This window comes from Triturus cristatus, chromosome 6 (genome assembly GCF_964204655.1).
Source record: "Triturus cristatus chromosome 6, aTriCri1.1, whole genome shotgun sequence".
In the NCBI taxonomy this organism is placed as follows: domain Eukaryota; kingdom Metazoa; phylum Chordata; class Amphibia; order Caudata; family Salamandridae; genus Triturus; species Triturus cristatus.
In genome coordinates, this window is record NC_140589.1 from 884,798,565 (window position 1) to 884,819,615 (window position 21,051).

The 21,051-nt window shown below is 45.7% G+C and overlaps 18 non-coding genes across 18 annotated transcripts; 11 read left to right on the top strand and 7 right to left on the bottom strand.

Moving 5' to 3' along the window:
• The first annotated feature begins 19 nt into the window (after window positions 1-19).
• Window positions 20-126, top strand: LOC146820663 (U6 spliceosomal RNA). Its single transcript, XR_014965298.1, has one exon. It is a non-coding gene; the product is annotated as a U6 spliceosomal RNA (small nuclear RNA).
• Window positions 127-1,135: 1,009 nt separating this feature from the next.
• Window positions 1,136-1,208, bottom strand: TRNAR-ACG (transfer RNA arginine (anticodon ACG)). Its single transcript has one exon. It is a non-coding gene; the product is annotated as a tRNA-Arg (tRNA).
• A 772-nt stretch (window positions 1,209-1,980) lies between these two features.
• LOC146820665 (U6 spliceosomal RNA) lies at window positions 1,981-2,087 on the top strand. The gene has a single exon (XR_014965299.1). It is a non-coding gene; the product is annotated as a U6 spliceosomal RNA (small nuclear RNA).
• Window positions 2,088-3,096: 1,009 nt separating this feature from the next.
• On the bottom strand, window positions 3,097-3,169 carry TRNAR-ACG (transfer RNA arginine (anticodon ACG)). The gene has a single exon. It is a non-coding gene; the product is annotated as a tRNA-Arg (tRNA).
• A 782-nt stretch (window positions 3,170-3,951) lies between these two features.
• Window positions 3,952-4,058, top strand: LOC146820667 (U6 spliceosomal RNA). Its single transcript, XR_014965301.1, has one exon. It is a non-coding gene; the product is annotated as a U6 spliceosomal RNA (small nuclear RNA).
• Window positions 4,059-5,067: 1,009 nt separating this feature from the next.
• Window positions 5,068-5,140, bottom strand: TRNAR-ACG (transfer RNA arginine (anticodon ACG)). Its single transcript has one exon. It is a non-coding gene; the product is annotated as a tRNA-Arg (tRNA).
• Window positions 5,141-5,912: 772 nt separating this feature from the next.
• On the top strand, window positions 5,913-6,019 carry LOC146820669 (U6 spliceosomal RNA). The gene has a single exon (XR_014965302.1). It is a non-coding gene; the product is annotated as a U6 spliceosomal RNA (small nuclear RNA).
• Window positions 6,020-7,896: 1,877 nt separating this feature from the next.
• On the top strand, window positions 7,897-8,003 carry LOC146820670 (U6 spliceosomal RNA). The gene has a single exon (XR_014965428.1). It is a non-coding gene; the product is annotated as a U6 spliceosomal RNA (small nuclear RNA).
• Window positions 8,004-9,863: 1,860 nt separating this feature from the next.
• On the top strand, window positions 9,864-9,970 carry LOC146820671 (U6 spliceosomal RNA). Its single transcript, XR_014965303.1, has one exon. It is a non-coding gene; the product is annotated as a U6 spliceosomal RNA (small nuclear RNA).
• Window positions 9,971-10,979: 1,009 nt separating this feature from the next.
• On the bottom strand, window positions 10,980-11,053 carry TRNAR-ACG (transfer RNA arginine (anticodon ACG)). Its single transcript has one exon. It is a non-coding gene; the product is annotated as a tRNA-Arg (tRNA).
• Window positions 11,054-11,824: 771 nt separating this feature from the next.
• On the top strand, window positions 11,825-11,931 carry LOC146820673 (U6 spliceosomal RNA). Its single transcript, XR_014965304.1, has one exon. It is a non-coding gene; the product is annotated as a U6 spliceosomal RNA (small nuclear RNA).
• A 1,867-nt stretch (window positions 11,932-13,798) lies between these two features.
• Window positions 13,799-13,905, top strand: LOC146820674 (U6 spliceosomal RNA). The gene has a single exon (XR_014965429.1). It is a non-coding gene; the product is annotated as a U6 spliceosomal RNA (small nuclear RNA).
• Window positions 13,906-14,914: 1,009 nt separating this feature from the next.
• Window positions 14,915-14,987, bottom strand: TRNAR-ACG (transfer RNA arginine (anticodon ACG)). Its single transcript has one exon. It is a non-coding gene; the product is annotated as a tRNA-Arg (tRNA).
• Window positions 14,988-15,759: 772 nt separating this feature from the next.
• On the top strand, window positions 15,760-15,866 carry LOC146820676 (U6 spliceosomal RNA). The gene has a single exon (XR_014965305.1). It is a non-coding gene; the product is annotated as a U6 spliceosomal RNA (small nuclear RNA).
• Window positions 15,867-17,733: 1,867 nt separating this feature from the next.
• LOC146820677 (U6 spliceosomal RNA) lies at window positions 17,734-17,840 on the top strand. Its single transcript, XR_014965306.1, has one exon. It is a non-coding gene; the product is annotated as a U6 spliceosomal RNA (small nuclear RNA).
• A 1,009-nt stretch (window positions 17,841-18,849) lies between these two features.
• Window positions 18,850-18,922, bottom strand: TRNAR-ACG (transfer RNA arginine (anticodon ACG)). Its single transcript has one exon. It is a non-coding gene; the product is annotated as a tRNA-Arg (tRNA).
• A 768-nt stretch (window positions 18,923-19,690) lies between these two features.
• On the top strand, window positions 19,691-19,797 carry LOC146820679 (U6 spliceosomal RNA). Its single transcript, XR_014965307.1, has one exon. It is a non-coding gene; the product is annotated as a U6 spliceosomal RNA (small nuclear RNA).
• Window positions 19,798-20,806: 1,009 nt separating this feature from the next.
• On the bottom strand, window positions 20,807-20,879 carry TRNAR-ACG (transfer RNA arginine (anticodon ACG)). The gene has a single exon. It is a non-coding gene; the product is annotated as a tRNA-Arg (tRNA).
• Between the last annotated feature and the right edge of the window lie 172 nt (window positions 20,880-21,051).

The window sequence follows — 21,051 nt, forward strand, 5'->3', positions numbered from 1 at the left end:
GTAGGTTCATCAATAAAGTGTGCTCGCTTCGGCAGCACATATACTAAAATTGGAACGATACAGAGAAGATTAGCATGGCCCCTGCGCAAGGATGACACGCAAATTCGTGAAGCGTTCCATATTTTTACCAGCTTTCAGGAGAGAAATGTTCTATGTTTTCAAGACTAATTGAAATAATAAAGCAGGTTCCAGTGCTTTCCTCCTAATATGTATTTTTCAATTTTTCTCTCCTCAACATTTTTAATGTATTTACCTCGCAGTAAAGAAGGTGCACTCTATGTGTCCAGCTGCATTTAGCAAGGAAGCCTGCAGGACTTCTGGGACTTTTCTTTCTCTTCTTCAGCCTCCCTGTCATTATTCTTCACAACCCCCAAATCTATACTGCTGCCAGCGATGCGTTGCTTTGTGGGAAGCAAGACAAAGAGAAGGGGAGGGCCTATGCAAATGATGGCCTCAGGGCTGTCTGGGAGCCCCTTTTCAGCAGTACTGTTAAAATCCGCCTTGCAACCAGATTGGTCGGGTAAGCTGAAAAACACCAGGCATGATTGGGCACCGGGTCCTCTAGGCCCTTGGAGGACATATTGGGCCTGCATCCCTCAGTTTCTGAGGTCCAAGAAATGTTCACCCTCCACCCTAATAGAGAGGTCTTGGCCGATCGTGGCCGATCGGGGCAGAAGGGAGCAGGGCAAGATGCTCATGATCCTGCTCTAATAATGAACTGCCTTCCTCCCTCCTTACCTGTGGTTATGCCTGGCTGCTTGGTTCCAGTTGTAGGCCTACATCCCACAGGCAATTTGCTTGTCTCTCTCACACATGTAAATGGGTCAGCACTCAAGTGCACACACCTGCCTGCACCCACAGATCCTCTCACACACACTTTTCTCAACAAGATTTTTTCCTAGTTTAGAGACTCAGAGACCCATGTTGAAATACAAAAGCAGCACACCACATGACGGCCTTCACATAGAATCCAGCAGCAAATGGGAAACTTTTAACTAGCCGTGGTCCTATTACTGCAGCCCTACCATGGAACGACTGCTGGATGAGTCGTGCTCGAGAATATTGAACCTACAACAAGTCTGAGGTAAATAAGAATTCCACAGGAATACCATAAAACAGGGACCTATGACCCTTTCGAGCCAGATAGGAATCGAACCTACAATCTTCTGATCCGTAGTCAGACGCGTTATCCATTGCGCCACTGGCCCCATGTAGGTACACCCATACTTTTGTCCTTAAGAGGACCAGAAATTGTGTGTGTGTGTGTGTGTTTTAAAACACCATTCCATCAACCTTTTTAGCCATGTTTACTGCTCACAACCAGAAGACACAAGTAAACCCACCTGAGGGACCTCCTGAAATTCTGTTCAGTCAGGTGTTCCTAACTTATACAAAGGACTTTAGGAGGAGGAAGGACCTAAAAGTCAGGCGAAATGGTCCTAGATCCAAGGAAATGTTTTAGATCAGCCTCAGTTTCTTAAATAGTCTGCATTAACATCATCAGTTCCACGTCTGTGTGGAGCTGATCTTGAGGACTTCTTAATCAGCAGGCGGGTACAACAATAAAGTGTTTAATATTACAATACAGGCGAAAATTCAGACACCTTGTCATAGGCTCACCTTGTCCAGGGACCCAGGCATGCTGCCTTTCCACTCTCAGAGCCCTTCACCTAACCTACTGTGCAGCTGTTTCACCTCTAATATCACTGTTCCACAGGCAGCGTGATGTCACAATGTTCCTTGTCTGTAGCCTGAACCATGAGCCTTTGCAACCCTGGCATAATCTACATACTTCCAATTGGTGAAGTCTTGGACCACAAATGCAGTGAAGAATAATGGATTGTTACTCTTCATTCATTTTTGCCCATTGGCTCAGATTTGAATGCTTACAGGCCATCCGAGCATCTCTGCCAGGCCACTCTATGTCTAGAGACTGTAGATTTAGAGAGTTTATAAACATTGTAGGTTCATCAATGAAGTGTGCTCGCTTCGGCAGCACATATACTAAAATTGGAACGATACAGAGAAGATTAGCATGGCCCCTGCGCAAGGATGACACGCAAATTCGTGAAGCGTTCCATATTTTTACCAGCTTTCAGGAGAGAAATGTTCTATGTTTTCAAGACTAATTGAAATAATAAAGCAGGTTCCAGTGCTTTCCTCCTAATATGTATTTTTCAATTTTTCTCTCCTCAACATTTTTAATGTATTTACCTCGCAGTAAAGAAGGTGCACTCTATGTGTCCAGCTGCATTTAGCAAGGAAGCCTGCAGGACTTCTGGGACTTTTCTTTCTCTTCTTCAGCCTCCCTGTCATTATTCTTCACAACCCCCAAATCTATACTGCTGCCAGCGATGCGTTGCTTTGTGGGAAGCAAGACAAAGAGAAGGGGAGGGCCTATGCAAATTATGGCCTCAGGGCTGTCTGGGAGTCCCTTTTCAGCAGTACTGTTAAAATCCGCCTTGCAACCAGATTGGTCGGGTAAGCTGAAAAACACCAGGCATGATTGGGCACCGGGTCCTCTAGGCCCTTGGAGGACATATTGGGCCTGCATCCCTCAGTTTCTGAGGTCCAAGAAATGTTCACCCTCCACCCTAATAGAGAGGTCTTGGCCGATCGTGGCCGATCGGGGCAGAAGGGAGCAGGGCAAGATGCTCATGATCCTGCTCTAATAATGAACTGCCTTCCTCTCTCCTTACCTGTGGTTATGCCTGGCTGCTTGGTTCCAGTTGTAGGCCTACATCCCACAGGCAATTTGCTTGTCTCTCTCACACATGTAAATGGGTCAGCACTCAAGTGCACACACCTGCCTGCACCCACAGATCCTCTCACACACACTTTTCTCAACAAGATTTTTTCCTAGTTTAGAGACTCAGAGACCCATGTTGAAATACAAAAGCAGCACACCACATGACGGCCTTCACATAGAATCCAGCAGCAAATGGGAAACTTTTAACCAGCCGTGGTCCTATTACTGCAGCCCTACCATGGAACGACTGCTGGATGAGTCGTGCTCAAGAATATTGAACCTACAACAAGTCTGAGGTAAATAAGAATTCCACAGGAATACCATAAAACAGGGACCTATGACCCTTTCGAGCCAGATAGGAGTCGAACCTACAATCTTCTGATCCGTAGTCAGACGCGTTATCCATTGCGCCACCGGCCCCATGTAGGTACACCCATACTTTTGTCCTTAAGAGGACCAGAAATTGTGTGTGTGTGTGTGTGTGTGTGTGTGTTTTAAAACACCATTCCATCAACCTTTTTAGCCATGTTTACTGCTCACAACCAGAAGACACAAGTAAACCCACCTGAGGGACCTCCTGAAATTCTGTTCTGTCAGGTGTTCCTAACTTATACAAAGGACTTTAGGAGGAGGAAGGACCTAAAAGTCAGGCGAAATGGTCCTAGATCCAAGGAAATGTTTTAGATCAGCCTCAGTTTCTTAAATAGTCTGCATTAACATCATCAGTTCCACGTCTGTGTGGAGCTGATCTTGCGGACTTCTTAATCAGCAGGCGGGTACAACAATAAAGTGTTTAATATTACAATACAGGCGAAAATTCAGACACCTTGTCATAGGCTCACCTTGTCCAGGGACCCAGGCATGCTGCCTTTCCACTCTCAGAGCCCTTCACCTAACCTACTGTGCAGCTGTTTCACCTCTAATATCACTGTTCCACAGGCAGCGTGATGTCACAATGTTCCTTGTCTGTAGCCTGAACCATGAGCCTTTGCAACCCTGGCATAATCTACATACTTCCAATTGGTGAAGTCTTGGACCACAAATGCAGTGAAGAATAATGGATTGTTACTCTTCATTCATTTTTGCCCATTGGCTCAGATTTGAATGCTTACAGGCCATCCGAGCATCTCTGCCACGCCACCCTATGTCTAGAGACTGTAGATTTAGAGAGTTTATAAACATTGTAGGTTCATCAATGAAGTGTGCTCGCTTCGGCAGCACATATACTAAAATTGGAACGATACAGAGAAGATTAGCATGGCCCCTGCGCAAGGATGACACGCAAATTCGTGAAGCGTTCCATATTTTTACCAGCTTTCAGGAGAGAAATGTTCTATGTTTTCAAGACTAATTGAAATAATAAAGCAGGTTCCAGTGCTTTCCTCCTAATATGTATTTTTCAATTTTTCTCTCCTCAACATTTTTAATGTATTTACCTCGCAGTAAAGAAGGTGCACTCTATGTGTCCAGCTGCATTTAGCAAGGAAGCCTGCAGGACTTCTGGGACTTTTCTTTCTCTTCTTCAGCCTCCCTGTCATTATTCTTCACAACCCCCAAATCTATACTGCTGCCAGCGATGCGTTGCTTTGTGGGAAGCAAGACAAAGAGAAGGGGAGGGCCTATGCAAATGATGGCCTCAGGGCTGTCTGGGAGTCCCTTTTCAGCAGTACTGTTAAAATCCGCCTTGCAACCAGATTGGTCGGGTAAGCTGAAAAACACCAGGCATTATTGGGCACCGGGTCCTCTAGGCCCTTGGAGGACATATTGGGCCTGCATCCCTCAGTTTCTGAGGTCCAAGAAATGTTCACCCTCCACCCTAATAGAGAGGTCTTGGCCGATCGTGGCCGATCGGGGCAGAAGGGAGCAGGGCAAGATGCTCATGATCCTGCTCTAATAATGAACTGCCTTCCTCCCTCCTTACCTGTGGTTATGCCTGGCTGCTTGGTTCCAGTTGTAGGCCTACATCCCACAGGCAATTTGCTTGTCTCTCTCACACATGTAAATGGGTCAGCACTCAAGTGCACACACCTGCCTGCACCCACAGATCCTCTCACACACACTTTTCTCAACAAGATTTTTTCCTAGTTTAGAGACTCAGAGACCCATGTTGAAATACAAAAGCAGCACACCACATGACGGCCTTCACATAGAATCCAGCAGCAAATGGGAAACTTTTAACTAGCCGTGGTCCTATTACTGCAGCCCTACCATGGAACGACTGCTGGATGAGTCGTGCTCGAGAATATTGAACCTACAACAAGTCTGAGGTAAATAAGAATTCCACAGGAATACCATAAAACAGGGACCTATGACCCTTTCGAGCCAGATAGGAATCGAACCTACAATCTTCTGATCCGTAGTCAGACGCGTTATCCATTGCGCCACTGGCCCCATGTAGGTACACCCATACTTTTGTCCTTAAGAGGACCAGAAATTGTGTGTGTGTGTGTGTGTTTTAAAACACCATTCCATCAACCTTTTTAGCCATGTTTACTGCTCACAACCAGAAGACACAAGTAAACCCACCTGAGGGACCTCCTGAAATTCTGTTCTGTCAGGTGTTCCTAACTTATACAAAGGACTTTAGGAGGAGGAAGGACCTAAAAGTCAGGCGAAATGGTCCTAGATCCAAGGAAATGTTTTAGATCAGCCTCAGTTTCTTAAATAGTCTGCATTAACATCATCAGTTCCACGTCTGTGTGGAGCTGATCTTGAGGACTTCTTAATCAGCAGGCGGGTACAACAATAAAGTGTTTAATATTACAATACAGGCGAAAATTCAGACACCTTGTCATAGGCTCACCTTGTCCAGGGACCCAGGCATGCTGCCTTTCCACTCTCAGAGCCCTTCACCTAACCTACTGTGCAGCTGTTTCACCTCTAATATCACTGTTCCACAGGCAGCGTGATGTCACAATGTTCCTTGTCTGTAGCCTGAACCATGAGCCTTTGCAACCCTGGCATAATCTACATACTTCCAATTGGTGAAGTCTTGGACCACAAATGCAGTGAAGAATAATGGATTGTTACTCTTCATTCATTTTTGCCCATTGGCTCAGATTTGAATGCTTACAGGCCATCCGAGCATCTCTGCCAGGCCACCCTATGTCTAGAGACTGTAGATTTAGAGAGTTTATAAACATTGTAGGTTCATCAATGAAGTGTGCTCGCTTCGGCAGCACATATACTAAAATTGGAACGATACAGAGAAGATTAGCATGGCCCCTGCGCAAGGATGACACGCAAATTCGTGAAGCGTTCCATATTTTTACCAGCTTTCAGGAGAGAAATGTTCTATGTTTTCAAGACTAATTGAAATAATAAAGCAGGTTCCAGTGCTTTCCTCCTAATATGTATTTTTCAATTTTTCTCTCCTCAACATTTTTAATGTATTTACCTCGCAGTAAAGAAGGTGCACTCTATGTGTCCAGCTGCATTTAGCAAGGAAGCCTGCAGGACTTCTGGGACTTTTCTTTCTCTTCTTCAGCCTCCCTGTCATTATTCTTCACAACCCCCAAATCTATACTGCTGCCAGCGATGCGTTGCTTTGTGGGAAGCAAGACAAAGAGAAGGGGAGGGCCTATGCAAATGATGGCCTCAGGGCTGTCTGGGAGTCCCTTTTCAGCAGTACTGTTAAAATCCGCCTTGCAACCAGATTGGTCGGGTAAGCTGAAAAACACCAGGCATGATTGGGCACCGGGTCCTCTAGGCCCTTGGAGGACATATTGGGCCTGCATCCCTCAGTTTCTGAGGTCCAAGAAATGTTCACCCTCCACCCTAATAGAGAGGTCTTGGCCGATCGTGGCCGATCGGGGCAGAAGGGAGCAGGGCAAGATGCTCATGATCCTGCTCTAATAATGAACTGCCTTCCTCTCTCCTTACCTGTGGTTATGCCTGGCTGCTTGGTTCCAGTTGTAGGCCTACATCCCACAGGCAATTTGCTTGTCTCTCTCACACATGTAAATGGGTCAGCACTCAAGTGCACACACCTGCCTGCACCCACAGATCCTCTCACACACACTTTTCTCAACAAGATTTTTTCCTAGTTTAGAGACTCAGAGACCCATGTTGAAATACAAAAGCAGCACACCACATGACGGCCTTCACATAGAATCCAGCAGCAAATGAGAAACTTTTAACTAGCCGTGGTCCTATTACTGCAGCCCTACCATGGAACGACTGCTGGATGAGTCGTGCTCGAGAATATTGAACCTACAACAAGTCTGAGGTAAATAAGAATTCCACAGGAATACCATAAACAGGGACCTATGACCCTTTCGAGCCAGATAGGAATCAAACCTACAATCGTCTGATCCGTAGTCAGACGCGTTATCCATTGCGCCACTGGCCCCATGTAGGTACACCCATACTTTTGTCCTTAAGAGGACCAGAAATTGTGTGTGTGTGTGTGTGTGTGTGTGTGTGTGTGTGTGTGTGTTTTAAAACACCATTCCATCAACCTTTTTAGCCATGTTTACTGCTCACAACCAGAAGACACAAGTAAACCCACCTGAGGGACCTCCTGAAATTCTGTTCTGTCAGGTGTTCCTAACTTATACAAAGGACTTTAGGAGGAGGAAGGACCTAAAAGTCAGGCGAAATGGTCCTAGATCCAAGGAAATGTTTTAGATCAGCCTCAGTTTCTTAAATAGTCTGCATTAACATCATCAGTTCCACGTCTGTGGGGAGCTGATCTTGAGGACTTCTTAATCAGCAGGCGGGTACAACAATAAAGTGTTTAATATTACAATACAGGCGAAAATTCAGACACCTTGTCATAGGCTCACCTTGTCCAGGGACCCAGGCATGCTGCCTTTCCACTCTCAGAGCCCTTCACCTAACCTACTGTGCAGCTGTTTCACCTCTAATATCACTGTTCCACAGGCAGCGTGATGTCACAATGTTCCTTGTCTGTAGCCTGAACCATGAGCCTTTGCAACCCTGGCATAATCTACATACTTCCAATTGGTGAAGTCTTGGACCACAAATGCAGTGAAGAATAATGGATTGTTACTCTTCATTCATTTTTGCCCATTGGCTCAGATTTGAATGCTTACAGGCCATCCGAGCATCTCTGCCAGGCCACCCTATGTCTAGAGACTGTAGATTTAGAGAGTTTATAAACATTGTAGGTTCATCACTGAAGTGTGCTCGCTTCGGCAGCACATATACTAAAATTGGAACGATACAGAGAAGATTAGCATGGCCCCTGCGCAAGGATGACACGCAAATTCGTGAAGCGTACCATATTTTTACCAGCTTTCAGGAGAGAAATGTTCTATGTTTTCAAGACTAATTGAAATAATAAAGCAGGTTCCAGTGCTTTCCTCCTAATATGTATTTTTCAATTTTTCTCTCCTCAACATTTTTAATGTATTTACCTCGCAGTAAAGAAGGTGCACTCTATGTGTCCAGCTGCATTTAGCAAGGAAGCCTGCAGGACTTCTGGGACTTTTCTTTCTCTTCTTCAGCCTCCCTGTCATTATTCTTCACAACCCCCAAATCTATACTGCTGCCAGCGATGCGTTGCTTTGTGGGAAGCAAGACAAAGAGAAGGGGAGGGCCTATGCAAATGATGGCCTCAGGGCTGTCTGGGAGTCCCTTTTCAGCAGTACTGTTAAAATCCGCCTTGCAACCAGATTGGTCTGGTAAGCTGAAAAATACCAGGCATGATTGGGCACCGGGTCCTCTAGGCCCTTGGAGGACATATTGGGCCTGCATCCCTCAGTTTCTGAGGTCCAAGAAATGTTCACCCTCCACCCTAATAGAGAGGTCTTGGCCGATCGTGGCCGATCGGGGCAAAAGGGAGCAGGGCAAGATGCTCATGATCCTGCTCTAATAATGAACTGCCTTCCTCTCTCCTTACCTGTGGTTATGCCTGGCTGCTTGGTTCCAGTTGTAGGCCTACATCCCACAGGCAATTTGCTTGTCTCTCTCACACATGTAAATGGGTCAGCACTCAAGTGCACACACCTGCCTGCACCCACAGATCCTCTCACACACACTTTTCTCAACAAGATTTTTTCCTAGTTTAGAGACTCAGAGACCCATGTTGAAATACAAAAGCAGCACACCACATGACGGCCTTCACATAGAATCCAGCAGCAAATGGGAAACTTTTAACCAGCCGTGGTCCTATTACTGCAGCCCTACCATGGAACGACTGCTGGATGAGTCGTGCTCAAGAATATTGAACCTACAACAAGTCTGAGGTAAATAAGAATTCCACAGGAATACCATAAAACAGGGACCTATGACCCTTTCGAGCCAGATTGGAGTCGAACCTACAATCTTCTGATCCGTAGTCAGACACGTTATCCATTGCGCCACTGGCCCCATGTAGGTACACCCATACTTTTGTCCTTAAGAGGACCAGAAATTGTGTGTGTGTGTGTGTGTGTGTGTTTTAAAACACCATTCCATCAACCTTTTTAGCCATGTTTACTGCTCACAACCAGAAGACACAAGTAAACCCACCTGAGGGACCTCCTGAAATTCTGTTCTGTCAGGTGTTCCTAACTTATACAAAGGACTTTAGGAGGAGGAAGGACCTAAAAGTCAGGCGAAATGGTCCTAGATCCAAGGAAATGTTTTAGATCAGCCTCAGTTTCTTAAATAGTCTGCATTAACATCATCAGTTCCACGTCTGTGTGGAGCTGATCTTGAGGACTTCTTAATCAGCAGGCGGGTACAACAATAAAGTGTTTAATATTACAATACAGGTGAAAATTCAGACACCTTGTCATAGGCTCACCTTGTCCAGGGACCCAGGCATGCTGCCTTTCCACTCTCAGAGCCCTTCACCTAACCTACTGTGCAGCTGTTTCACCTCTAATATCACTGTTCCACAGGCAGCGTGATGTCACAATGTTCCTTGTCTGTAGCCTGAACCATGAGCCTTTGCAACCCTGGCATAATCTACATACTTCCAATTGGTGAAGTCTTGGACCACAAATGCAGTGAAGAATAATGGATTGTTACTCTTCATTCATTTTTGCCCATTGGCTCAGATTTGAATGCTTACAGGCCATCCGAGCATCTCTGCCACGCCACCCTATGTCTAGAGACTGTAGATTTAGAGAGTTTATAAACATTGTAGGTTCATCAATGAAGTGTGCTCGCTTCGGCAGCACATATACTAAAATTGGAACGATACAGAGAAGATTAGCATGGCCCCTGCGCAAGGATGACACGCAAATTCGTGAAGCGTTCCATATTTTTACCAGCTTTCAGGAGAGAAATGTTCTATGTTTTCAAGACTAATTGAAATAATAAAGCAGGTTCCAGTGCTTTCCTCCTAATATGTATTTTTCAATTTTTCTCTCCTCAACATTTTTAATGTATTTACCTCGCAGTAAAGAAGGTGCACTCTATGTGTCCAGCTGCATTTAGCAAGGAAGCCTGCAGGACTTCTGGGACTTTTCTTTCTCTTCTTCAGCCTCCCTGTCATTATTCTTCACAACCCCCAAATCTATACTGCTGCCAGCGATGCGTTGCTTTGTGGGAAGCAAGACAAAGAGAAGGGGAGGGCCTATGCAAATGATGGCCTCAGGGCTGTCTGGGAGTCCCTTTTCAGCAGTACTGTTAAAATCCGCCTTGCAACCAGATTGGTCGGGTAAGCTGAAAAACACCAGGCATTATTGGGCACCGGGTCCTCTAGGCCCTTGGAGGACATATTGGGCCTGCATCCCTCAGTTTCTGAGGTCCAAGAAATGTTCACCCTCCACCCTAATAGAGAGGTCTTGGCCGATCGTGGCCGATCGGGGCAGAAGGGAGCAGGGCAAGATGCTCATGATCCTGCTCTAATAATGAACTGCCTTCCTCCCTCCTTACCTGTGGTTATGCCTGGCTGCTTGGTTCCAGTTGTAGGCCTACATCCCACAGGCAATTTGCTTGTCTCTCTCACACATGTAAATGGGTCAGCACTCAAGTGCACACACCTGCCTGCACCCACAGATCCTCTCACACACACTTTTCTCAACAAGATTTTTTCCTAGTTTAGAGACTCAGAGACCCATGTTGAAATACAAAAGCAGCACACCACATGACGGCCTTCACATAGAATCCAGCAGCAAATGGGAAACTTTTAACTAGCCGTGGTCCTATTACTGCAGCCCTACCATGGAACGACTGCTGGATGAGTCGTGCTCGAGAATATTGAACCTACAACAAGTCTGAGGTAAATAAGAATTCCACAGGAATACCATAAAACAGGGACCTATGACCCTTTCGAGCCAGATAGGAATCGAACCTACAATCTTCTGATCCGTAGTCAGACGCGTTATCCATTGCGCCACTGGGCCCATGTAGGTACACCCATACTTTTGTCCTTAAGAGGACCAGAAATTGTGTGTGTGTGTGTGTGTTTTAAAACACCATTCCATCAACCTTTTTAGCCATGTTTACTGCTCACAACCAGAAGACACAAGTAAACCCACCTGAGGGACCTCCTGAAATTCTGTTCTGTCAGGTGTTCCTAACTTATACAAAGGACTTTAGGAGGAGGAAGGACCTAAAAGTCAGGCGAAATGGTCCTAGATCCAAGGAAATGTTTTAGATCAGCCTCAGTTTCTTAAATAGTCTGCATTAACATCATCAGTTCCACGTCTGTGTGGAGCTGATCTTGAGGACTTCTTAATCAGCAGGCGGGTACAACAATAAAGTGTTTAATATTACAATACAGGCGAAAATTCAGACACCTTGTCATAGGCTCACCTTGTCCAGGGACCCAGGCATGCTGCCTTTCCACTCTCAGAGCCCTTCACCTAACCTACTGTGCAGCTGTTTCACCTCTAATATCACTGTTCCACAGGCAGCGTGATGTCACAATGTTCCTTGTCTGTAGCCTGAACCATGAGCCTTTGCAACCCTGGCATAATCTACATACTTCCAATTGGTGAAGTCTTGGACCACAAATGCAGTGAAGAATAATGGATTGTTACTCTTCATTCATTTTTGCCCATTGGCTCAGATTTGAATGCTTACAGGCCATCCGAGCATCTCTGCCAGGCCACCCTATGTCTAGAGACTGTAGATTTAGAGAGTTTATAAACATTGTAGGTTCATCAATGAAGTGTGCTCGCTTCGGCAGCACATATACTAAAATTGGAACGATACAGAGAAGATTAGCATGGCCCCTGCGCAAGGATGACACGCAAATTCGTGAAGCGTTCCATATTTTTACCAGCTTTCAGGAGAGAAATGTTCTATGTTTTCAAGACTAATTGAAATAATAAAGCAGGTTCCAGTGCTTTCCTCCTAATATGTATTTTTCAATTTTTCTCTCCTCAACATTTTTAATGTATTTACCTCGCAGTAAAGAAGGTGCACTCTATGTGTCCAGCTGCATTTAGCAAGGAAGCCTGCAGGACTTCTGGGACTTTTCTTTCTCTTCTTCAGCCTCCCTGTCATTATTCTTCACAACCCCCAAATCTATACTGCTGCCAGCGATGCGTTGCTTTGTGGGAAGCAAGACAAAGAGAAGGGGAGGGCCTATGCAAATGATGGCCTCAGGGCTGTCTGGGAGTCCCTTTTCAGCAGTACTGTTAAAATCCGCCTTGCAACCAGATTGGTCGGGTAAGCTGAAAAACACCAGGCATGATTGGGCACCGGGTCCTCTAGGCCCTTGGAGGACATATTGGGCCTGCATCCCTCAGTTTCTGAGGTCCAAGAAATGTTCACCCTCCACCCTAATAGAGAGGTCTTGGCCGATCGTGGCCGATCGGGGCAGAAGGGAGCAGGGCAAGATGCTCATGATCCTGCTCTAATAATGAACTGCCTTCCTCTCTCCTTACCTGTGGTTATGCCTGGCTGCTTGGTTCCAGTTGTAGGCCTACATCCCACAGGCAATTTGCTTGTCTCTCTCACACATGTAAATGGGTCAGCACTCAAGTGCACACACCTGCCTGCACCCACAGATCCTCTCACACACACTTTTCTCAACAAGATTTTTTCCTAGTTTAGAGACTCAGAGACCCATGTTGAAATACAAAAGCAGCACACCACATGACGGCCTTCACATAGAATCCAGCAGCAAATGAGAAACTTTTAACTAGCCGTGGTCCTATTACTGCAGCCCTACCATGGAACGACTGCTGGATGAGTCGTGCTCGAGAATATTGAACCTACAACAAGTCTGAGGTAAATAAGAATTCCACAGGAATACCATAAACAGGGACCTATGACCCTTTCGAGCCAGATAGGAATCAAACCTACAATCGTCTGATCCGTAGTCAGACGCGTTATCCATTGCGCCACTGGCCCCATGTAGGTACACCCATACTTTTGTCCTTAAGAGGACTAGAAATTGTGTGTGTGTGTGTGTGTGTGTGTGTGTGTGTTTTAAAACACCATTCCATCAACCTTTTTAGCCATGTTTACTGCTCACAACCAGAAGACACAAGTAAACCCACCTGAGGGACCTCCTGAAATTCTGTTCTGTCAGGTGTTCCTAACTTATACAAAGGACTTTAGGAGGAGGAAGGACCTAAAAGTCAGGCGAAATGGTCCTAGATCCAAGGAAATGTTTTAGATCAGCCTCAGTTTCTTAAATAGTCTGCATTAACATCATCAGTTCCACGTCTGTGTGGAGCTGATCTTGAGGACTTCTTAATCAGCAGGCGGGTACAACAATAAAGTGTTTAATATTACAATACAGGCGAAAATTCAGACACCTTGTCATAGGCTCACCTTGTCCAGGGACCCAGGCATGCTGCCTTTCCACTCTCAGAGCCCTTCACCTAACCTACTGTGCAGCTGTTTCACCTCTAATATCACTGTTCCACAGGCAGCGTGATGTCACAATGTTCCTTGTCTGTAGCCTGAACCATGAGCCTTTGCAACCCTGGCATAATCTACATACTTCCAATTGGTGAAGTCTTGGACCACAAATGCAGTGAAGAATAATGGATTGTTACTCTTCATTCATTTTTGCCCATTGGCTCAGATTTGAATGCTTACAGGCCATCCGAGCATCTCTGCCAGGCCACCCTATGTCTAGAGACTGTAGATTTAGAGAGTTTATAAACATTGTAGGTTCATCACTGAAGTGTGCTCGCTTCGGCAGCACATATACTAAAATTGGAACGATACAGAGAAGATTAGCATGGCCCCTGCGCAAGGATGACACGCAAATTCGTGAAGCGTACCATATTTTTACCAGCTTTCAGGAGAGAAATGTTCTATGTTTTCAAGACTAATTGAAATAATAAAGCAGGTTCCAGTGCTTTCCTCCTAATATGTATTTTTCAATTTTTCTCTCCTCAACATTTTTAATGTATTTACCTCGCAGTAAAGAAGGTGCACTCTATGTGTCCAGCTGCATTTAGCAAGGAAGCCTGCAGGACTTCTGGGACTTTTCTTTCTCTTCTTCAGCCTCCCTGTCATTATTCTTCACAACCCCCAAATCTATACTGCTGCCAGCGATGCGTTGCTTTGTGGGAAGCAAGACAAAGAGAAGGGGAGGGCCTATGCAAATGATGGCCTCAGGGCTGTCTGGGAGTCCCTTTTCAGCAGTACTGTTAAAATCCGCCTTGCAACCAGATTGGTCGGGTAAGCTGAAAAACACCAGGCATTATTGGGCACCGGGTCCTCTAGGCCCTTGGAGGACATATTGGGCCTGCATCCCTCAGTTTCTGAGGTCCAAGAAATGTTCACCCTCCACCCTAATAGAGAGGTCGTGGCCGATCGTGGCCGATCGGGGCAGAAGGGAGCAGGGCAAGATGCTCATGATCCTGCTCTAATAATGAACTGCCTTCCTCCCTCCTTACCTGTGGTTATGCCTGGCTGCTTGGTTCCAGTTGTAGGCCTACATCCCACAGGCAATTTGCTTGTCTCTCTCACACATGTAAATGGGTCAGCACTCAAGTGCACACACCTGCCTGCACCCACAGATCCTCTCACACACACTTTTCTCAACAAGATTTTTTCCTAGTTTAGAGACTCAGAGACCCATGTTGAAATACAAAAGCAGCACACCACATGACGGCCTTCACATAGAATCCAGCAGCAAATGGGAAACTTTTAACTAGCCGTGGTCCTATTACTGCAGCCCTACCATGGAACGACTGCTGGATGAGTCGTGCTCGAGAATATTGAACCTACAACAAGTCTGAGGTAAATAAGAATTCCACAGGAATACCATAAAACAGGGACCTATGACCCTTTCGAGCCAGATAGGAATCGAACCTACAATCTTCTGATCCGTAGTCAGACGCGTTATCCATTGCGCCACTGGCCCCATGTAGGTACACCCATACTTTTGTCCTTAAGAGGACCAGAAATTGTGTGTGTGTGTGTGTGTTTTAAAACACCATTCCATCAACCTTTTTAGCCATGTTTACTGCTCACAACCAGAAGACACAAGTAAACCCACCTGAGGGACCTCCTGAAATTCTGTTCTGTCAGGTGTTCCTAACTTATACAAAGGACTTTAGGAGGAGGAAGGACCTAAAAGTCAGGCGAAATGGTCCTAGATCCAAGGAAATGTTTTAGATCAGCCTCAGTTTCTTAAATAGTCTGCATTAACATCATCAGTTCCACGTCTGTGTGGAGCTGATCTTGAGGACTTCTTAATCAGCAGGCGGGTACAACAATAAAGTGTTTAATATTACAATACAGGCGAAAATTCAGACACCTTGTCATAGGCTCACCTTGTCCAGGGACCCAGGCATGCTGCCTTTCCACTCTCAGAGCCCTTCACCTAACCTACTGTGCAGCTGTTTCACCTCTAATATCACTGTTCCACAGGCAGCGTGATGTCACAATGTTCCTTGTCTGTAGCCTGAACCATGAGCCTTTGCAACCCTGGCATAATCTACATACTTCCAATTGGTGAAGTCTTGGACCACAAATGCAGTGAAGAATAATGGATTGTTACTCTTCATTCATTTTTGCCCATTGGCTCAGATTTGAATGCTTACAGGCCATCCGAGCATCTCTGCCAGGCCACCCTATGTCTAGAGACTGTAGATTTAGAGAGTTTATAAACATTGTAGGTTCATCAATGAAGTGTGCTCGCTTCGGCAGCACATATACTAAAATTGGAACGATACAGAGAAGATTAGCATGGCCCCTGCGCAAGGATGACACGCAAATTCGTGAAGCGTTCCATATTTTTACCAGCTTTCAGGAGAGAAATGTTCTATGTTTTCAAGACTAATTGAAATAATAAAGCAGGTTCCAGTGCTTTCCTCCTAATATGTATTTTTCAATTTTTCTCTCCTCAACATTTTTAATGTATTTACCTCGCAGTAAAGAAGGTGCACTCTATGTGTCCAGCTGCATTTAGCAAGGAAGCCTGCAGGACTTCTGGGACTTTTCTTTCTCTTCTTCAGCCTCCCTGTCATTATTCTTCACAACCCCCAAATCTATACTGCTGCCAGCGATGCGTTGCTTTGTGGGAAGCAAGACAAAGAGAAGGGGAGGGCCTATGCAAATGATGGCCTCAGGGCTGTCTGGGAGTCCCTTTTCAGCAGTACTGTTAAAATCCGCCTTGCAACCAGATTGGTCGGGTAAGCTGAAAAACACCAGGCATGATTGGGCACCGGGTCCTCTAGGCCCTTGGAGGACATATTGGGCCTGCATCCCTCAGTTTCTGAGGTCCAAGAAATGTTCACCCTCCACCCTAATAGAGAGGTCTTGGCCGATCGTGGCCGATCGGGGCAGAAGGGAGCAGGGCAAGATGCTCATGATCCTGCTCTAATAATGAACTGCCTTCCTCTCTCCTTACCTGTGGTTATGCCTGGCTGCTTGGTTCCAGTTGTAGGCCTACATCCCACAGGCAATTTGCTTGTCTCTCTCACACATGTAAATGGGTCAGCACTCAAGTGCACACACCTGCCTGCACCCACAGATCCTCTCACACACACTTTTCTCAACAAGATTTTTTCCTAGTTTAGAGACTCAGAGACCCATGTTGAAATACAAAAGCAGCACACCACATGACGGCCTTCACATAGAATCCAGCAGCAAATGAGAAACTTTTAACTAGCCGTGGTCCTATTACTGCAGCCCTACCATGGAACGACTGCTGGATGAGTCGTGCTCGAGAATATTGAACCTACAACAAGTCTGAGGTAAATAAGAATTCCACAGGAATACCATAAACAGGGACCTATGACCCTTTCGAGCCAGATAGGAATCAAACCTACAATCGTCTGATCCGTAGTCAGACGCGTTATCCATTGCGCCACTGGCCCCATGTAGGTACACCCATACTTTTGTCCTTAAGAGGACCAGAAATTGTGTGTGTGTGTGTGTGTGTGTGTGTGTGTGTTTTAAAACACCATTCCATCAACCTTTTTAGCCATGTTTACTGCTCACAACCAGAAGACACAAGTAAACCCACCTGAGGGACCTCCTGAAATTCTGTTCTGTCAGGTGTTCCTAACTTATACAAAGGACTTTAGGAGGAGGAAGGACCTAAAAGTCAGGCGAAATGGTCCTAGATCCAAGGAAATGTTTTAGAGCAGCCTCAGTTTCTTAAATAGTCTGCATTAACATCATCAGTTCCACGTCTGTGTGGAGCTGATCTTGAGGACTTCTTAATCAGCAGGCGGGTACAACAATAAAGTGTTTAATATTACAATACAGGTGAAAATTCAGACACCTTGTCATAGGCTCACCTTGTCCAGGGACCCAGGCATGCTGCCTTTCCACTCTCAGAGCCCTTCACCTAACCTACTGTGCAGCTGTTTCACCTCTAATATCACTGTTCCACAGGCAGCGTGATGTCACAATGTTCCTTGTCTGTAGCCTGAACCATGAGCCTTTGCAACCCTGGCATAATCTACATACTTCCAATTGGTGAAGTCTTGGACCACAAATGCAGTGAAGAATAATGGATTGTTACTCTTCATTCATTTTTGCCCATTGGCTCAGATTTGAATGCTTACAGGCCATCCGAGCATCTCTGCCAGGCCACCCTATGTCTAGAGACTGTAGATTTAGAGAGTTTATAAACATTGTAGGTTCATCAATGAAGTGTGCTCGCTTCGGCAGCACATATACTAAAATTGGAACGATACAGAGAAGATTAGCATGGCCCCTGCGCAAGGATGACACGCAAATTCGTGAAGCGTTCCATATTTTTACCAGCTTTCAGGAGAGAAATGTTCTATGTTTTCAAGACTAATTGAAATAATAAAGCAGGTTCCAGTGCTTTCCTCCTAATATGTATTTTTCAATTTTTCTCTCCTCAACATTTTTAATGTATTTACCTCGCAGTAAAGAAGGTGCACTCTATGTGTCCAGCTGCATTTAGCAAGGAAGCCTGCAGGACTTCTGGGACTTTTCTTTCTCTTCTTCAGCCTCCCTGTCATTATTCTTCACAACCCCCAAATCTATACTGCTGCCAGCGATGCGTTGCTTTGTGGGAAGCAAGACAAAGAGAAGGGGAGGGCCTATGCAAATGATGGCCTCAGGGCTGTCTGGGAGTCCCTTTTCAGCAGTACTGTTAAAATCCGCCTTGCAACCAGATTGGTCGGGTAAGCTGAAAAACACCAGGCATGATTGGGCACCGGGTCCTCTAGGCCCTTGGAGGACATATTGGGCCTGCATCCCTCAGTTTCTGAGGTCCAAGAAATGTTCACCCTCCACCCTAATAGAGAGGTCTTGGCCGATCGGGGCCGATCGGGGCAGAAGGGAGCAGGGCAAGATGCTCATGATCCTGCTCTAATAATGAACTGCCTTCCTCTCTCCTTACCTGTGGTTATGCCTGGCTGCTTGGTTCCAGTTGTAGGCCTACATCCCACAGGCAATTTGCTTGTCTCTCTCACACATGTAAATGGGTCAGCACTCAAGTGCACACACCTGCCTGCACCCACAGATCCTCTCACACACACTTTTCTCAACAAGATTTTTTCCTAGTTTAGAGACTCAGAGACCCATGTTGAAATACAAAAGCAGCACACCACATGACGGCCTTCACATAGAATCCAGCAGCAAATGGGAAACTTTTAACCAGCCGTGGTCCTATTACTGCAGCCCTACCATGGAACGACTGCTGGATGAGTCGTGCTCGAGAATATTGAACCTACAACAAGTCTGAGGTAAATAAGAATTCCACAGGAATACCATAAAACATGGACCTATGACCCTTTCGAGCCAGATAGGAATCAAACCTACAATCTTCTGATCCGTAGTCAGACGCGTTATCCATTGCGCCACTGGCCCCATGTAGGTACACCCATACTTTTGTCCTTAAGAGGACCAGAAATTGTGTGTGTGTGTGTTTTAAAACACCATTCCATCAACCTTTTTAGCCATGTTTACTGCTCACAACCAGAAGACACAAGTAAACCCACCTGAGGGACCTCCTGAAATTCTGTTCTGTCAGGTGTTCCTAACTTATACAAAGGACTTTAGGAGGAGGAAGGACCTAAAAGTCAGGCGAAATGGTCCTAGATCCAAGGAAATGTTTTAGATCAGCCTCAGTTTCTTAAATAGTCTGCATTAACATCATCAGTTCCACGTCTGTGTGGAGCTGATCTTGAGGACTTCTTAATCAGCAGGCGGGTACAACAATAAAGTGTTTAATATTACAATACAGGCGAAAATTCAGACACCTTGTCATAGGCTCACCTTGTCCAGGGACCCAGGCATGCTGCCTTTCCACTCTCAGAGCCCTTCACCTAACCTACTGTGCAGCTGTTTCACCTCTAATATCACTGTTCCACAGGCAGCGTGATGTCACAATGTTCCTTGTCTGTAGCCTGAACCATGAGCCTTTGCAACCCTGGCATAATCTACATACTTCCAATTGGTGAAGTCTTGGACCACAAATGCAGTGAAGAATAATGGATTGTTACTCTTCATTCATTTTTGCCCATTGGCTCAGATTTGAATGCTTACAGGCCATCCGAGCATCTCTGCCAGGCCACCCTATGTCTAGAGACTGTAGATTTAGAGAGTTTATAAACATTGTAGGTTCATCACTGAAGTGTGCTCGCTTCGGCAGCACATATACTAAAATTGGAACGATACAGAGAAGATTAGCATGGCCCCTGCGCAAGGATGACACGCAAATTCGTGAAGCGTTCCATATTTTTACCAGCTTTCAGGAGAGAAATGTTCTATGTTTTCAAGACTAATTGAAATAATAAAGCAGGTTCCAGTGCTTTCCTCCTAATATGTATTTTTCAATTTTTCTCTCCTCAACATTTTTAATGTATTTACCTCGCAGTAAAGAAGGTGCACGCTATGTGTCCAGCTGCATTTAGCAAGGAAGCCTGCAGGACTTCTGGGACTTTTCTTTCTCTTCTTCAGCCTCCCTGTCATTATTCTTCACAACCCCCAAATCTATACTGCTGCCAGCGATGCGTTGCTTTGTGGGAAGCAAGACAAAGAGAAGGGGAGGGCCTATGCAAATGATGGCCTCAGGGCTGTCTGGGAGTCCCTTTTCAGCAGTACTGTTAAAATCCGCCTTGCAACCAGATTGGTCTGGTAAGCTGAAAAATACCAGGCATGATTGGGCACCGGGTCCTCTAGGCCCTTGGAGGACATATTGGGCCTGCATCCCTCAGTTTCTGAGGTCCAAGAAATGTTCACCCTCCACCCTAATAGAGAGGTCTTGGCCGATCGTGGCCGATCGGGGCAAAAGGGAGCAGGGCAAGATGCTCATGATCCTGCTCTAATAATGAACTGCCTTCCTCTCTCCTTACCTGTGGTTATGCCTGGCTGCTTGGTTCCAGTTGTAGGCCTACATCCCACAGGCAATTTGCTTGTCTCTCTCACACATGTAAATGGGTCAGCACTCAAGTGCACACACCTGCCTGCACCCACAGATCCTCTCACACACACTTTTCTCAACAAGATTTTTTCCTAGTTTAGAGACTCAGAGACCCATGTTGAAATACAAAAGCAGCACACCACATGACGGCCTTCACATAGAATCCAGCAGCAAATGGGAAACTTTTAACCAGCCGTGGTCCTATTACTGCAGCCCTACCATGGAACGACTGCTGGATGAGTCGTGCTCAAGAATATTGAACCTACAACAAGTCTGAGGTAAATAAGAATTCCACAGGAATACCATAAAACAGGGACCTATGACCCTTTCGAGCCAGATAGGAGTCGAACCTACAATCTTCTGATCCGTAGTCAGACACGTTATCCATTGCGCCACTGGCCCCATGTAGGTACACCCATACTTTTGTCCTTAAGAGGACCAGAAATTGTGTGTGTGTGTGTGTGTGTGTGTTTTAAAACACCATTCCATCAACCTTTTTAGCCATGTTTACTGCTCACAACCAGAAGACACAAGTAAACCCACCTGAGGGACCTCCTGAAATTCTGTTCTGTCA